Here is an 18,995-nt window from a genome sequence, read left to right on the forward strand (position 1 = left end):
ATCATTTAATTGGAAAATTATCTTTTTATATGCATCTAGTCATATTTGACAGATAATCTTTCTGCCATAATTATGATATTGAATGATATGGAAAAATGATTTATTAGAGATATTATATTTCGAAATGAAAAGTCATTGTGCTTTGTGCCTTAGTACAAAGCTTTATTTTATAGGCCATGATATGATATGTATTTTAAACTTTTAAAGCTCTTCATTTTGAAATGTTAATATTTACCAAATTTTACAAAAGTAAAAGCGCTTTCAGTTCCATAAACAAATGGAGATCATATTAACAGAATAACAAAGATTTTGAATTGTCTCCCTTGTCGGTTTGTCATTCCTTATTTCCAGACTGGACCTTAAAGTATTGTCCATAAAAGGACATAAAATAAAATGAGATAGCTTAACTGGAAAAAACAATTCTCCAATATAAACAAGCATGATAAGCAATGTCATTTTTCAGGCTCATTTTAGTGACAATATTGAAATTTGAATTTTAAGTTTGAAGTGCAGATTTTCTTTTTTCAATTAATGGAACTAGACATTTTTATGCCCCACCTACAATAGTAGTAGGGGCATTATGTTTTCTTGTCTGTGCGTCCGTTCGTTCATTCGTTCATTCGTCTGTCCTGCTTCAGGTTAAAGTTTTTGGTCAAGGTAGTTTTTGATGAAGTTGAAGTCCAATCAAGTTGAAACTTAGTACACATGTTCCCTATGATATACGATCTTTCTAATTTTAATGCCAAATTAGAGTTTTGACCCCAATTTCACTGTCCGCTGAACATAGAAAATGATAGTGCGAGTGGAGCATCCGTGTAGTATGGACACATTCTTGTTTGTAATAAGTTCAGTTTTCTCTATAATTAGATACTCTTCCCTCCAATAACCAAACACATAAATTGTGTCATTTTTTCAGCAATACACGTAATTTTCATGATCTTGGCAAGTTTCTGATGTTTTCTATACCAATCCATAATATGAGGTGCTATTTTAATAATGTACAGATTGCCTAAATAGGTTTTTCACACTCTATTTATAAATTTTAAAAGATTGTTTTCACACAACACATTTGTTTTATAAATTTATAGTCAGTTTCATCAGTTTGAGTCATCCCATGACCTCTCTATTTTACCTTTAATTTAATTATGACACCTGAAATACACCTGGAGAAATTCTCAAGTTTGATTAATTTAAGTAGAACATGCAAGATGTGTCAAATTTTTTTTTTAAAGAAAAAGAAAGTTTAACTAAATCTTTTGTAAATAAAGTTATTTGTTAAATCGTAGCTTTGTGATGATCGTAACAAATTCATGGGCCAATGAAAAATGTTTTGATTATTTCCAAACCCAAGCTGTTATAAGTATTTCTTCTAAACATGTCAAAAATATTATTATGAATTTTATTAAAGATGTTGAGAAACAAACAAAACCCTTATTTCATCTTTATTTGTGTAAATCCCTCATTGTTTGTGGTAACAAATAAGTCTCAAAATATGATGAAGCGTCTTTATTTTTCCGTGAGATAACAAAAATAGAAAATGTGACACAAAAGATATCAACTTTCATTCTGGACGAAAAACTTCACAAAGCCTCTTCAATGTTACTCACTGGATCAAAAAATTTACAAGTGTCTTAGAAAAAATCTTTCTATTTATTTGTCCATAGCGGGAGATTCATAGTCGTATCTATTACGCCAATTGATTTGATTAGTAATACCCCTATCAAATATGCTACTATTATTTTTCAAGTGCTTGTCCCATTTCTTTCAAACTCATATTGTAATAGCACTTGTCCTCAGAATGACTAGTCTAATTTGTACAAAGTTTATTGAAATTTCGTCTTTAAATTTCCTCAGTATGAAATAAGTTATTATTTATTTTGGTAAATTTAAACTTGGAATTATTTATTTAATGCTTTATGTAGTAATTATTGGTTTTGTAAAGTTTTGTGTGAGTAGTTTATTAAAAATTCTCAATACTTAATGATCTCAGGAAATTTTCTTTTGACAAAGAAGAAAGTTGATAATTGAAAAAAGAAAAAATCTTTCCTTTATCTGTATTATAATTAAAAATCTTGGCCTTATTCTTTGTTAGGAGTTTTAAAGTTGTTGGAAATCTTGATACAGCTGTTTAAGATGACCGTATTAGCGCAAATTTAGTCATCATTATTTGTTCAATTTCAAAATGAGGCATTTCTAGTGTATCACGATGAAATTGATTTTCTTGGTTGCGGTGTAAAATATTGCATTGAAGTAGGGGTTTCTTTCATTTGATACATATGAAATTGATTCAAATTGATGTTCACGATCTTTAATTATGTTTGAACAATGGAAAATTGCTACTCAACATATTAATACCATAATCATTTATTTGTCAAAAATTTGTATTTTCACAAAATCTTTAAAATGTCTCTTATTTATTTTAGATTAGTTTGATCTTTGAAAGTTTATTGATACAAATGTACCTACCAACCACCAATTATAAAAGTCTTTATGCCTTTATAAATAAGGTATTTGGCTTCTTTAGCATTTGACATGTGAAAATAAGTAGGAGCATTTCTTTCACTCATTCTTACAGAAGTTTTCTGAGCTTATTTGTCCCTGATGAACTAGATCATTTTATAGATGTCCATTGCAAGATATTTCAATTCATTGTTATTTGCTTAATGTCCAGTTCATTAAAAATATCATGCTTATTTAGAATGATTAAGATCTTTTGAGAACAATGTTTAAATACTATTATTATAGCATACTTTTATAAATTTTGACTTGGATGGAGGTTTGTCTCATTGGCACTCATACCACATCTTCTTATATCTATTAAATAAGGGATAGAAATCAACATTTCATCAAAATGTATTTTTTATGCCCCACTTCAGGTCCACTGAACATAGAAAATGATATTGCGAGTGGGGCATCAGTGTACTATGGACACATTCTTGTTAAATGTACTATGAAAGTCTCCTTGTGTATCTTTATGCCTGTCTAGTTTTAGTTATTTTGTTTTTGTTTTTTAAGTCTATTTCCCATAAGATCTGGTTTATCGCCTAAATTGTCTTAAATGTCAATAGAACCGCATTGATTATCAAATACAAGTCACCTTGACCTACATTTCATACTTCAGTGAATTGGTATATTTTCTGTTTAGGTTCAATTTCCTTTGATATGTAACTGATTCAGGTATAGAAAAAGTGTTCATTCAAGCATAACTTATACAATACGAAAATAGTCAATTCTTGTAAATCCATACTTGATGTCTTTAAAGTCCTTATGGAAATCAGAAGTCTAATGATTTTCTAATATATTTTTTTTTTACAAAAAAGAACTAATGAAGTGAATGCAAATCAATTACTTAAAAGCTTCTTAGATAAATTCTTGAAAAAAATCAAGCCTACAAACAAGGCTATGTATGATGAAAATTTCTGTAATTTTACTAAGCTTTCATAAGGCTAGAATATATATATGCTTTTAAAGTATAGTAAAAGTATTTATCGAAAAATCAATGAAGGGGACTTTCAAGGACATTTGTAACTCTTTCGTTAGCTAACATGCAACGATAACAATATGTATATTATGAAGTTGACGGTGCTTGTTTACCCAGAATTCAGTGAGATAGAAGTTATCTTTAATACATTGGAGAATTGCATGTATTTAGGAACAATCTAATAGTTCACAGTTTGATCAATATTGTTACATCACAACATCTGTTATGTTTTATTATTTCTAAAAAATTGACTTGTGTATCGTTTAATATTTGATATATTGTCCTGTCACATGTTTTTTGGTGTTTATTTTTTATTATTTTATTTAGTTTTAAATGCCATCTGACATTGGTTAAGATTTGTTAATCGCTTATTGTATGCACATGAGAATAGGTATGATGGTATTTTGGTTCCAAATTCAGAATATTTCTGCTCCTGTAGCTAGACTAAAACTAACCCATTACAGTATGAGTTTATCTGTCATAAATCAACTTAAATTTTGTTTTTTTGCTTTGAGATACCTTTAAAATGTTTGTTTATCTTTTTCTTTATTTAGATTTCTCTAGATTCATTTCAACATTAAGTTTGAAGAAATGAAGTGAGAATTCCAAAACTGTAATTTGTGGAAAAACACAGGACTCCTTGCTGAAAGAACAAGGGAAAACAGTAGTGCACAACAAAATTACAAAGAAAAGCAAAGATATAGCAACAAGTACCCAATTAAAATTGGTCTGAATCCAGTAATGTTAGAATGGTAAGCAAAGTTCCTTTTTGTATATATATATATATCTAATGGCTGAGCTATGGGACATTCTACATCATCATAACACCTTAAATTGTGTAAAAATTATTATATAAATTCAGTATTTATTTTTTGTCAACAAATTTTCCATTATTTTTACCTGGAAAAGTGATCATGATAGAGAATAGGGTGGGGGGTATACATATGCATTCTCTGATAACAGCAGGTCTTTTAGGTAGTGTAAATTCATAAATATAATTTCTCTATGCATTATGGATATAGCATGCAATGCACACCAAAGCATGTAATAAGGTTAAAGTTTCCAGTAAACATTAAATTTAGAATCAAAGCTTTCATGTCTTTTTGTCGAAAACTTGATTTGCCAATATGATCAACATTATAAACAATTGTTCAGCGAAAAAGATATTTTATGGTGACAAGCGGATTAAGTAGGTAGACTTTGTTGTGTAGAAATAATTTTGACTGTACAAACACATTATAAGTTTTGATTTGTTAGGTGACGGGGGGTTTCAGCCGAATGTCAACTTTCCCATTACCTGAAAACGAGATACTTGACAAATTCCGTTATTGTTACAACATGGTCTTTGAAGGGCGTTATTTTTGATAGGTTTGTATCGAGTTTTGACAATGATGGACATATTTATATTGTTCAGTGTAAACATGGTTTTTCCTGTTGCCAGTGATCTAAGTAAATTTGTAACGTGACAACGCATTATCGATTGGTCTAATAGCAACTTAAATGACTTAAAGTGCACTAGTCTATCTTACAAGAAATGCTGTATCATCTGATAACACTGATCAAAAACTGAACATTTGAAAATATTTAAGATATGAACATGTATGCTTTTATATGCTTCAGAGCATCCGCCTGATTTCAAATTACCTGGGACAGAACTGGTTGTTGTCATAATCTTTGTAAAAGGAAACATCCACTTTGTTTATGGTCTTGAATATGCATGAAATATTTGCCCCTGGATGTTAAGCAAGGAGCAATCAATCAATCAACATGTAAATGCCAATCTCTGACAGATGGAGCACAAAGTATAAATCTTGATTTAATTATTTATAGGTACAGTTAGGATATCGTTAAATAATAACAACTAATACATGTTTTAGGCGGGGAGGGTCTTCATTTTTGTATTCTTTAATTTTTAGGCTATTTTTCTCTATTCTTTAATTTTTAGGCTATTTTTTTATTCTTTATTATATTGTCCATTCTCTACTCTTTATACATGTTTCTCTAAGCACTCTATTTTTTTCTCTATTCTGTAAAATTCATCTAGACCCCCATGAATGATCAAAATGGCTCACATAAAAACAATTTTAGGTAAAAAAAATATTGAAAATCTTTTGAGAAATTTGTGAATATTTAATGTAATAATTGAATTAAAACAAAGCATATATTTTTAAAACACTGTCCTGCATATTTAAATAAAAAACAACTAAAGAATTTCATTATGTTTCTCAAAAATTGATATTTCGGTTGTCAATAAAAATTGATTTCTTCTTAAAAATTGTGTCCATATTCTTTGTATTGAAATATTTATATCTTAGGTTAAGTAAGCATGTTCAGCTTGAAAAATGGTCTAAATCAATAATTTAGAACTTAAAGCGAATCCTTTAGACCAAACATGCATTAAGTTCAAGTGCTCTTCAGTAAAATATACCTCTTCAACTTAATCCTTTGAAATATTGTGACATGTTCCACGCAATGAAAATTGTTTGCAAACTTGCTACTGTGAGATGATCTTCTCCCTAACAATGAGCAGGGTTTCGAGGTATTTTTGTTGGTAGAATAGTGAAATGTTTAAATTGAATCTATATAAAGACAGTATTTGTATCTTTGTACTACGGTAATAGATAAATAATTAATCGTACAAATCGAATTTGGAAAATTTAGTTTATATTAATTGAATGATAAGAATTTTGACATATTTCTTTTATTTTAGTGGGGATATTTTATTTGGTTTTATTTTACCATGAATCTCTGGCTAATTCTTCCATCTCCTGAACATGTTTGATTAAACTCAAGATGAACTTAAGATATAATCGAGGAACATTACAAACTGATTTTTTTAATAACTAAAGAATGGTCATATTTTGAACTAGCCACAGCTTTTCATTTACAAAAAAATTTAACCTTACAAAAACTGTTATTTCTCTATTTAACATTATGTTAAAAGATGTGATTTTATCATGTGAAAAGATATATTCACTTCTGTGTGTTTCCTTTAGACACACCAAATTTAAATGTGTTGCTGTATGCAATTTTTGCTTAAAATAGGGACAAGGACTATATATATTTTTTTGTAACCTTTAATAAATATAAGTTTTTGACTAGAGTTTATTTTCTTTTATTTCTTAGGGAGCCTAAGAGTGGTCTAAGTAAGTTCATTTATAGTGATCATTAGCCGGTCAACTTTGAGGTTGCGCATTCCATTCCTGCTTTAGTTCCAATTTTAATTCACTATAGGATTGCCTACTATCCTGCCAACTTTGCGGTTCATTTCAGGACTCTTTAATTTCCACAATCAGTAATAAAAAATGACCCAAATTATAGCCAAGTATGATGCAATGGAGTTAAACACTAACAATCAATCATCAATCTTTTCTTTGTAAAAGCTATTTTCAGATTTAATACATTTTTTTTTTTATGAAATTTGAGGACCAAGTCTTCTAAGTCTTTAGAACAAATTAATTTTGAACAACACTACCCAATTGTTGATAACAATGATGAGGAAATTTTTTTGGAAAAAAAACATAATAAGTGTTCAAAAGAGAGGCATTAGTAAGGAAAACTTTGTATTATATTTAACACTTGTGTATTGTCAGAACATGTGTCGTTAAAGAATTTAAGCCAATCGATAAATATTGACCACTGATAACTTTAATCCTCGGCTTATGCAACATAATATCATTTCACACCTTCCTCATGCTGTTGTCTATTGCAAACAGCGTTTTATTCCTGGGTAATCAAATTCCATTTGTTCGTGATGGTGTTTGGTTTCTTCTAAACATCCATTTCTTATCTGTATTGACCAATAGATTGAGGGGATTGACCCAAGGGACATATCTGAGTAATCGTTTGTATACCCTTATTGTATAGTAGTTTTGAGTGATAATTATGAACAAAAACTGTAAATGTTTGAAAGAATTGGCGACTTGTCAGTGGGTAGTCTTGGTAGGATACAATCGAGTGTTAATTTTCTCACTTTCTTATGAGAGAAAGGTTTGTACATGTAGTATAGTTGTAAAGTTGTGTATTGGTATATGCTAAGCTCTATATTTATTGCTCAGGAATACATGGTATATTATGTTGAGAATTTTTGTGAGTATTTGTGTAATTCTAGTACAATTGGCATTTTTCTGCTATTCTAGGTGTCACATTTTTTGGTTTTCAATAGCAAAAGCTGTAATAATCATATATATTTTCATATATTACATTTGTTATTTCACGTTTTTGTTTTTCAACTAAAATATTTGTTCAGACAATGGAAAACGTTAAAAAAAAACACAAATAAGAAAAATGTTTTTGAAAGTTGTCACTTTCACACATCAATGCATAACTATCCAGTGTAAAGCACATCAGTACTGAAAGGGACCTAACAGAACTTTTAAAACGGTCAGAATTTAATAGAGTCAACTCTGCCTGAGCAAACTGCAGCCTCACCTACTGAATAACATTCAGAAGTCGGTTTCACAAAAAAACTTACGACTAAGATTGATGGTAATTATACTGAATTGTTTATGACTTACTATGAATCTTAGTCGTAAGTTTTTTTGTGAAACTGACTCCAGATATTTGACAATTAAGAGTTTGACTTGTGGTAGGACATTTGTGTCTCTATCTGCTTTTGGTTTATTTGTGGTGTTTGGTTACTACCCTAGTTACATATGACCCAACATCAACTTCTATATTTATTTAATTACATTTATTCTTTGCAGTGAATTTAGGTAAAGTCAGCAGGAGAAACAAGATTAAGCAACAGAGAGAAATATTTCTTTACATTTTCTGTAATAGAGGATTGCGTATTTATCGAAGATTTGAATTTCCTCAATGGAAATACACATCATTTTAAACAAGATTTCAAGAAAAAGTTGTTGTGTTTAAAAACTTAATTCCATCAAAAATTAAAATGCAATTACTTTCTCTATTTACAATTTTTTGCTGTTAATTTTTAAATTAGGCTTAAAGTATCGGAAACCTTAGAAAATTACTTGATGACATTTAGAAAATTCCATTGTCAGGAGCCTCAATCTATTAAAACGAGAAAACATTTTCTAAGATGTTGCGGAAAAGAATAAGTTCAAACTTAATTGCAAATACAAGTTTGATTGAAGGGTGAAATTGCAAAGAGATTAAACGCAAAATACTAAGGATTTATTAACAAATAAAAAAAGATGTGCCAATGACAAAAGGATAAATGGGACTTAAATTGAATGTCATTCCAGAGAAAAACAAATTTCGAAAAAATTACTTGCGAATCTGAGGACGCATAAACAGAAGATTAATTTGAAATAAAGAAGCATCTTGTTTTTCACCATCCATTACTGTAAACAAGGAATAAGATGGATCAAATCGCTTAACTATGATTGAATATAATTGATCCATAGATCGTTCCTGTCATTTTCAAATCTAGTAATTTTACAAAATTCTCTGATACATGGCACTGGTTTAATGGCATATTTATAGTTCAGATAGCATGAAATTATAGTGATAAAATATGGCAGAATATCTTTAAATATCCTTGCCTACAGTATCATGATGCTAGAAATTATACAGTATATAGCCATGCAGATAACGAGATTGTAGACAATTTGCATCTTTAATAGGATTTCCTTGAAAAAGATTACAACTCGTATCTTTCTTTTAAGCTGATTATTTAACATGCATCCATGATTGGAAGTTTTTGCTTTCATTATTATTTACTAGAATTACTACCAAGTTATATTTCTTACATTTTAAAAAAAATGTTAATGTAAATTTATTTTTAAAAAGTTAATTTTGTGTTTATTTATTTTTTCAAGCTTTTATTTCAGTTGTTTATATGTGTCTAATTCACTTTGAGATGCAAGCACATTGTTGTTTTTGTCTTTACGCAGACCATCATTTGTATCTTTGAAGATGCTTGGTTACTCATGTTTGTCTAAGATAAACTACATAATATTGGTATTATTGATGCCACCTCTTTATCAGTGACGTGTTTATAGCCCTTTACAATGTTTAAGATAACTTGGAGAGAAATAAAAGGTCAGAAAAATTACCATTTAAAAAAAAAAAAAAAAAGATAATTTAAGGTAAATATTGATAAGACAGCAACCCAGTCATACAAGTACACCAAAATAGACATATGGAGGTCATGATAAAGCCTTCAAGATGAAAAGTGCTAATAGCATATAACATGTTAACATTATCATAATATAGATTACGGATGAGTCTTGATGAAACGGGCACCTAAAAATAAGGCAGGGGGCTTCTTTCTTTTATCTTCATCAGTGTAGAAAAATTTGATCATTCTTTAAAATAGTCATCCCTGAAAAGTAAGTAATGGGTCAGGAACTTTTAAGAAGACGACTGAAAGTTTAGGTATAAACTGATTACAGACTCCTCACATTTAGTGCAATTCTTAAGTAAAATCTGGATCAGATTCCCATGGAGTATTATGCTCCCCATGGAGTATTATGCTCCGTGGGAATCTGATCCAGATTTTGCTTTATAACCAACTGTGTTGTGGTCTCGTATAATTGCTCCTTGTGATTCTGATCCCTTCACAGATTTCAGATCGGGATACCATGTGTGGGTGACTCTGCACCTGTTTTTAAGAGACCTTTAGAATTTTTGCAGGGAAAGGATGTCACAGGATTTTTCAAATAAAAATATATGGAAATGATTTAATGTAAAATGGTATGAGAAATATAGAAGAAGTAATACAAAATTTATAATATTTTACCAGAAGTGTATTTTGAGATGCGAGTTAGAAAAAAATTACTGAGATATATTTCATTATTTGGCGAAAAATTGTTAATTATTAATTACATTAACAGTACCAATTTTACTGCACCAGACTGTATTTGGACTATGAAAGTCTCTTCAGTGAGGCCCGAAGCCAAAACATTTGAAAGTAAAATTAAATCTAAAACAAACAATTAACAACTGATAAAAAAAAAGGACCAAAAGTAAAGTATCAAAAGAAGAGGGGGATATAAAATTTTAAGGGAATTGAACACCTGGTAAATAGGTGATTAATCCATAAATTCTAATACAAATTCAGTGGTAAAAACTTTTGATGCTATCGCTAACTGCCAATAAATGCAGATAATTGGTTGATTTAAATTTGTCTTCTTGACTTTTTAACAAATGACCAAATAAATTCTCTTTAACCTAAATTGGGTGATCTTGTGACGTAAGACCTTGATCATAAAATTTTACTAAGATGTCCACATCAAAGAAACGTTAGGATGATCTCCCTTAATAAAACAGCATGTCATAACTCCGGCCAATTTATTATATTGTGTACTGGACAATGGTCAGTAATAAATAATTGAGTGACCAATAGAAAAACTGACCACTGGTTAAAAGTGAGATTTTTTACAGGACATCATAACTACCGATTACAATACTGGACAATGGTCAATCATAATTTAACTTGATTCAATGGTCAGTTGAACAAATTCTAGTTATTAGATAGGGTCATTTGGTCAGTCTTAGATTGACCCATGTTAAAAATGGACTATAAAATTTAAAGTCTATTGATAGAAAAAGAAAATTATAGTTGTACTAAAATTATTTGAACAGCAGGGTCCTTAAGTCTAATGAAAATTTGCCAAAGAGACAAGATATTTAACTACATGAAATCGTATAAATCTTGGCCGCTGGACACTATTGTATAAGCCATGTCTGAAGCGGCAGGTCCTGCAAGAGATTACAGAAATTAATGATAGGTGAAAAATTGATCTGCCATTCGTATAAACGGAAATTAAGTAGCTAACTTGTAAGGTTTGACGCCAAGACCTTTGTTTAGAGTTTATAACTGCATTTATCAAGCAAGAGTCCTTACAAAGATGCAGTGCAAAATTATAGTGTCAAAATTACTGACCAAGTTAGTCATTTTTCATTTTGTCACACAAATGAACTAGACATTCCTTGAAATTAATTTTGCATTTACTTTCTTCATTTTTCTTGGCTTTATTAGCATTTTCCATTGCAAATGAAATGTTCTGTCACATTATGGAGATTCAGTGAAAAATTATCTGGAATATATAATTATTGGTGAGTTGAATCATATACTTTCCTGCTGCATTTTAAACATTAGAAATTTGGTTGTGAAATTATTGTAAATATTATTTTGAATTATTAATATAACTTGAGCTATTCACATATATTAGTTATTTTAATTGTATTTTATTGCATTTAGTTATTAATATCCTTATTTAATTATTATAATATTATTCAACAGTTCTAGCAAATATTTTCAGAAAATGAAATTGCCCATTTGCAGAATTCTAATATTGATTAATGAATTTATACTTTTAAGTAAACATTGATATTTGAGTAAAATTTGTGGTTTTGTGTACATTGATATTTGAGTAATGTTATTTTAATTAATTAATTGTTGTAATCAGGTGAAATGAGTAAATTAGTTTCATCAGGTGCTAAAAATGGAAAAAAAGAACAGAGGGGGAAAAAGTGCAGGAAATGCAAAATGTCAAAAGACATCTTCATTGTTCTTTTCCTTTGAACATTCTTAATCTTTATACTTTATTGAAACTGTTTTAAAAGCGAAAACCTTGAATATTTAACAGTGTATTGTTTGTAACTATAATTTAACCCCAGTCTATTGTTTTAATTTAGACATCCTTTTCAATTCTTAAGAAAACACCCAAGTTGTCTCAAAACTTTCAAGTTGTCTTTTTCAAGATCAAAGGATTACAAAAGATTAAAGGATTTACCTGTTAAACTTTCACAACACACTACCTATTGATCTATTGTTCATCAATTTCTTAAAAAAACATAGGTCTTGATGACAAATTATTATCTATGATCTATTGATCTCTAATCAATTAACGATGGTGTATTTGTATAAGGCCTAAAAAGAAAGACATGAAAAAGCCCTTGGGCAATTTTCAACAGCTCGTTTTTTTTATCAATTAAAAATATCTTATCAGATTTCCTATCTGAAAATCTATATGAAGTAATTAGACTGGTCAGAGTTTGGCCTCGTGTGTTAAGTTGTATATCCCGCCTCTTTTTTTTCAACCGTAGACAAATCTGATCGTTTAGCTCCGAAAAAGATGTCATCCATCCCACAATGCCTAAGGGGATAATCATTTTGACAAGGTAATTCATTGTTCGAGTATTGTTTTTGATGTATTAATATTTAGTGTAAAAGGATTGTTTTTTTGGCTAGTATGTATGAAAACGTTCAGAATATATATATGGCTGTGGAATTCTAGTTACTATTATTAACATTAAAGAAATTGGAAATCTTTGCAAGAATATTGGAAAGCAATGAATAGATTCTTGTAGTTGATTTTTTTTATGAAAGACATTTGGAATTTATTTACTTGTATAAGATAGTATGGATTTTTACCTATCTTTTAATCAATTCTGTAAAACTATGGTTGTGAACTGTTAAACAAGGGACTTTATTTTCTGTATGGAATATACACATGTGGATATATTTTAATTGGTAAGTAAAATATGTAGATGAAATTGAAAGTTGGACACATTGACATTGATAAAAATGATATTTAAGGTTGCAACGGAATTTATATTTGCTTTGCTTTAACTTGGATGGTTAATTTAAAAATTCGTTATTCTTTGTTCTTACTTGAAAATTTAGAGAGAAAAACACTGCTTATTAATTTCTTGTTACAATCATAAGTATATCATCAACTAGAAAACAGCTATTTGAATGACTGATAAAAACATGATTAAAGTTATTCAGCTGAAATCCCCCTTTTTGCTAACAAGTATGAATGAAAGGAGCTGAGCGAGACAATAACCTAACAATCCAATAGAATCAATTAAATGGGTGTACTTTAGTTGCTAGATTTACTTTTTGCAAACTATATGTTGAATTGAGAGCTGAAATGCTTTTATATAAAGCATACAGTAAATGTAATGACTTTGCTTATACTGAAAAGTAACAAATTTTCATTTGAATTTTTTTATAGAACTTTGCTAGGTTGGTTTCAAGGGATATTTTGCTCATAGTCCTAATTCTTGACTGATGTAGATAAATGTTTTTCTTTTGTAAACTGTTGTAACTTATTCTATAAAACATTGGACCCATACAAAATTCCATTTGGTCCTGAGAATACTATGCAATAGTTGTCTCAGGTTTGGTTTTTCAATTACATAAATTTGAATAAAGATATGTGTGTAGATTTATAACAGAAAACTCAAGGACAAATTTAGTAGGTTATCATATACTGCACAATAGTAATGATTAAAACTTGAAGTTAAATGTTTGTAATCTTGTACACAGCTGCATGTACAACACACTGTATATCCAGGTCTGCAATATGTATGCAAAATTGTTTGTAACAATAATTCTGAGTGGATAATGTTTAAAACTTTCAAGAAATAAATGCCACAACTAATGCTATGAAACAAAGTATTCTGGATGAGATAAGCATTACTTCCAGGTAAAAAAAACATTTCCAAACTTTACACTTTAATCTTTTATATGGTTGGATAGTTGCAAATATTTGTAAACTCAGTTTGCAACTGTTAAATATGCAACTGGTGCCTGCAAATATTTAACTAGAAATATGTTCTAGAAGCTAAAGAGAAAAAGCTACAGAAATTCACAGGTTTGGTGTTTGGGAATGTAACTTAAGCAAAGAATTCTGCTCAAACAGGTGCAATTTGTCCTTAAATTGCTGAAAGATGTAAAGTTTTGTTCAATGTTAAAGGCTTTACTGTGACTTTTATATGAAGAGCAGCAATAATACAGTATTGCTGTTCTTCTGATATGGGTTTTTCAAGAGCATGACAGGATGACGTGCATGAATCAACACCATGAATACAGTCCAAATCTCTTCTTTTTTCTTTACCACATACGCTTAAAGATGTATTTTGGTAAATTGCTGTAGCATCAGCTCCACTTTTCCAAGATATATTTAACTTTTTTTTCGATATTTTTTTTACGCTGATCAAAGATGACATTCGGCTCATTCATAATATAACATCAACCTAATTAAGGAGTCAACGTCAGGTCATAAGTGTATTCATACATGATCCATTGTTTTACCTATGTCATAAATAGCCATACATCAATTCGGTACTTTGAAATGACGCCAACAGAAAACCGAACCTCATGTTGTTTTGTTCATTAGGTTTGATGAATCATTTCCTAGGTTACTTGTTGTTGATCACAATTAATTTTTTTTGGCTTACTAATGTTGCACACCTATTGTAAAATTTACTTAAAAACATAAAATTTTGGGAGAATCTTTTCAAAGATTTTGTTTAATGATTAATCATTGTTTTATTACTTTCACACTTATACAGGAGGTGCTTCAGTAAAAAGGTGAAATATAAAAAAATTGTCCAAGACTGTTGGCTATTAAAGGAATATGTTTTATAATTGACGAAAAGAACATAATTTATCTATAAAGCCTATCTTTTGATAGTAATGGAGTTAATAAGTGAAGAAACAAAATATTGATGGACAATGTGAAACACAAACTTGGAGCAAGCTTTACACAAAACCTTATTTTAGGTGTAAGGGCTGTCTTTTTTTTTCAGTTTTGGGTTTTTGCCTTTATCTGTTAAATTAGTTAATCTTTGAAAACAATAGCAAAAGCAGTCAATCCTAGTTTTTATCAAAATTTCTTCCTTCCTTCCTGTGATAAGGAGAAACTTTAAACACCAAGAAAATTACAATGAAAACACAGGAACATCTTTGTTTTTGTTAGTTTTGACATCCTTATTGAATGTTTACAAATATGACACTTTTCATTAAACTTTCTCAATCATTACCAGAAAACAAACAAAAATTCACAATAATATCAACTTCACAATGAACCTGTCACACCAATCTGTTTGTCTTTTATCATTAAGTATGGTAATCAAGATTATCCAGTAAATAAACTTGGGTCGTTGATTTCATGACGATGTGTACATGTATCTAAGTCAGAACAAAGCTTATTACACCTGGCTATCTACCTTGTAGATTTTATTACATCATTGTTAGTCAATGAGCTTTCAGCTTAGTCTTTTGTCGGTTTGTAATCTACCTTTTCTTTTTGGTGTGATAACTGACTTTGTAATAGGTGAGGCATTATCAGGTCTCTTTGTCTCACTCCCTTTGTGAGTTGTTAAATTTCTCAGGTACTTGTTGATAATCAGAGTTATTGGCCCTTGTTGATGATCTAATAGCAAATTACCCATGCTAATTTTAATTTGATTAACAACATTGGATATCATCCATGCCTTGAAATTGTAAAGGTACAGTAAATATATACTTTACATCTAGAATAAAAAATATTAAAATGATTCTATGGGTTTAGAATTGATATTATTTTTAATTGGTGCTGAATTCAAAAGTTGATAGGTCAATTTTGATTAAAGTAAATAAAATAAATGGTTATCTCTTGCTTTGAAATTGCAGTCTCTCATAATTACACATTGCTTTGACAATATATTTGTAAATAGTTTCTATTCAAACTGTGTGGGCTAGTCTTGTTATAGGATATGATTTGCAATATGACATACAGATGTACGTTTCTTGTATATATGCATATCATTAATTGTGTCATGTCATCTTTGTTTTTCAATATGAAATTGTAAATGTACATAAAATTTATAAAAGAATGAACAAAAATTATGAATTGGTTTTGCAATTACTTGTGGCCAAAATGTAGGTTTATTTTCCTTTGTATCAGACCCGCGACCAAAATTAGTCCCAGAGCAGACTGAAAGTTTGTGCAACATTCTATCCAATTGTATTAGTACATGTACATGTATCATAAAATTGATGATCCACACAAATGGTTAGGGTACTTCAGTTTTAATCATCAGGTCACATTTGTTAATCCTTAAATAGATCTAAAAAGTTGCAATCTTTTGAAGGACACTTCACCTATAATGAATGTTTCATAGTTATTATTTTATAGTTGAATATGCAGGATAAAAATAATTATGAAGTAAGTTTTGACAAATTAATCAATTCATCAAAACTTCATTGAAAAATGAACTGGTTCTTTTCAAATGAATCTCTAGTAATTCAATTTTTGTGCATACAATTCACTCATAGTCAAGTTACATATAAAAAGGTCAATGAATAGTATTAGCTTTATTAATATTCATAACCTTGGAGCAAAATAATAGAATCAATTAATATTTACCACACTTTTTCATTGAAGGATATTAAATACACAAATATACTAGTTTTAAGCTAAGCAATACAGTAATGACATGTTTATAGCAGAAATATCATATTGACACACCTTAATTAAAATATTTAGGTTGTAATAATGTCATGGAAGGTGTTATAATTTATTGTTTATTGTTGAAATATTAATTAGTTGTTATTTATATTGGAAATAACTTAAAATGCTGTGTTTAAAAAAAACATAAGACAGTGCAGATTTTAAGAATGATGGATCATTTAAATGGAATAAATTATGAATTTACAACAAAACCATTAAAATCATTAGGTAAATGCATTTAAAAAATTGGCACCTTTTTGTCCATGAATATCAACATACATGTTGGCATAACAATTTCTTTGCTGGTTGCCCTTTCTGGAAAATCTTTGCATACGAAGGAATTATGTTGGCTATTTGTGTCATTGGGTTGCCGTCTCCTTGATCTTTTTCCTTTCTTCTTTAATTAATAATTTATTTATATTATTCTTATTTTGTCATATAAGAATTGTAAATAATGGACAACAGAAAAATTAGCGACCAGATCTACCACTTTAAGTAAATTGATCTATACCAGCTATTATTCTAATGAATGGACATATCTTTCCCATTTGTTTAAGTGAATTATTTGACACATAGACAAAAATGTCCTTAACAGTGTCAATTTTCATTTGTTTAAAGAATCAAAACTGTAACTATAAAATTTCTACTTATTTAAGAACTTGATTTTGAAATATTAAAACGCTAAGTCTTTACAAATTTTTTCAACCAGTACCTCATAAATTTAACTCAAGTAGAAAAATTTGAGGAATTAAAATTATAAAATGATCATAAAGTTTGATTCACCAATTACCTTTTTGATGTACTTCAAAGCATCTCTGGACTTGGTGTACTTTTATAAAATTTTTAATAAGTCCTTATAGGAATCATGTTGATTAAAAAATCATAAATTTGTTATTACAAATTATAATGGGTGATTAAATCACAATTAGTACCTGGTTAACTTGTTTACAAAAATATTTTTCAAATAATCATTGATATGTTTGGACAAATTAATGACCCTTTGGCACACTGAGTAACCTGTCAGACATGACCACTCACCTGGTCAAGCAGGTTGTGAGTTCTACCTGAGTTTTACCTGTGGCCAGAACTACTCTCTTTGAAGTTGAAATGAACTATATAAGCTGAATTTTTGATTGACAATTAATCATATTTTGCATCCTAGCTTTTGTCAAAAGGAGAAACATTACAAAGAATTGTCAAGAGAGAAAAGTTGGTTAAATTCTTATCATTTAATTTTTAAGTTAAAAAAACCTTTTTTTGTGCAGATTTGAAAAAGTACATATATATATACAATTTTATTAGTTATTAAAGATCAGAGACATATATACATCTCTGTTAAGATGATAAAAATGATAATAATGATAATTATTACATGTAGTTATATATGTAGCTTTTTTTTCTCCACTTTCAAGATAAGTTTAAATATGCACTTTCAATAGAAACAATATTTTATAAAAGAATGCAACAAAAAAAGAAATATAATAATAATGAAAAATAATTATGAAACTTTATACAATACATTTTATTTCTTTGCAATTTGTGGTGATTATTAAAAGCGTTTAACTATAATTTATTAAAATTGTAAAATATAAAATTGAATGAAACCTTTTATGTACATTATCCAGGTTTTCACCAATTTAAATAATGATATATGAACATGTCATATTGGTATATAGCAATTTAAAATATAAGTTGTAATTGTATACACATTATGGGAGTTATATAAAGGTCAAAAGAAATACTACCGTTGAATATCGTAAAAATTATCTATAATAATACCCTAGTTAATATAATTTAATATCTATAATTGTAATAAATACTCTTTACATGTTAGGTAATGTTCCCCACTAAAATTATTGACAAGTATACGACAAATTCTTAAAAGTGTGACAAATATCGTTGAATGACAGAATTATTACAAACGATTGCTCACGGTTGTGATGTATGGCTACCATTGTACAAATGCATGTCGTTTTTTGGGATAAAACACATTGTGTCAGCTCACTAGGTGGCAGTTTAATGTGCAGGAATTCAGTGACCTTTCAGTTGATAAATGCTATATTGTTGTTTTGTAAAGGGGATTGGACACTGGTCAGTGAATGACATGTGTTTTTTGTCTGGGCAGTGTACAAGGTAGGGTTTAGTTTTTGCATTGGTCATCATTGTTTTGCAAAATATATAGTTTGTTTTTAATATTTGTAATAATTGAATGATTTGAGTAATGAACTGATACCTCTTCGTTTCATGAAATGCTTATGGCTTTTATTCAACTTGTGCTGCAAAATTGAACAGAATGGAATAGTTAAACAATT

The 18,995-nt window shown here is 29.1% G+C and overlaps 1 protein-coding gene across 2 annotated transcripts in view; it reads left to right on the forward strand.

The window, feature by feature from the left end:
* LOC127714423 (putative protocadherin beta-18) overlaps positions 1 to 18,995 on the forward strand; it is a 50,343-nt gene that overhangs the window by 17,788 nt on the left and 13,560 nt on the right. The window contains exon 2 of one of the 2 annotated variants that reach the window (XM_052220475.1): positions 4,036 to 4,233. The exons of the other annotated variant lie outside the window; for it this stretch is intronic. The gene's annotated coding sequence lies outside the window, so the exon portion shown is untranslated. The remainder of the gene's footprint in view (positions 1 to 4,035; positions 4,234 to 18,995) is intronic. 2 annotated transcript variants of the gene reach the window in all.

The sequence above is a fragment of the Mytilus californianus genome, unplaced genomic scaffold (assembly GCF_021869535.1).
Source record: "Mytilus californianus isolate M0D057914Y unplaced genomic scaffold, xbMytCali1.0.p SCAF_9, whole genome shotgun sequence".
Lineage (NCBI taxonomy): Eukaryota > Metazoa > Mollusca > Bivalvia > Mytilida > Mytilidae > Mytilus > Mytilus californianus.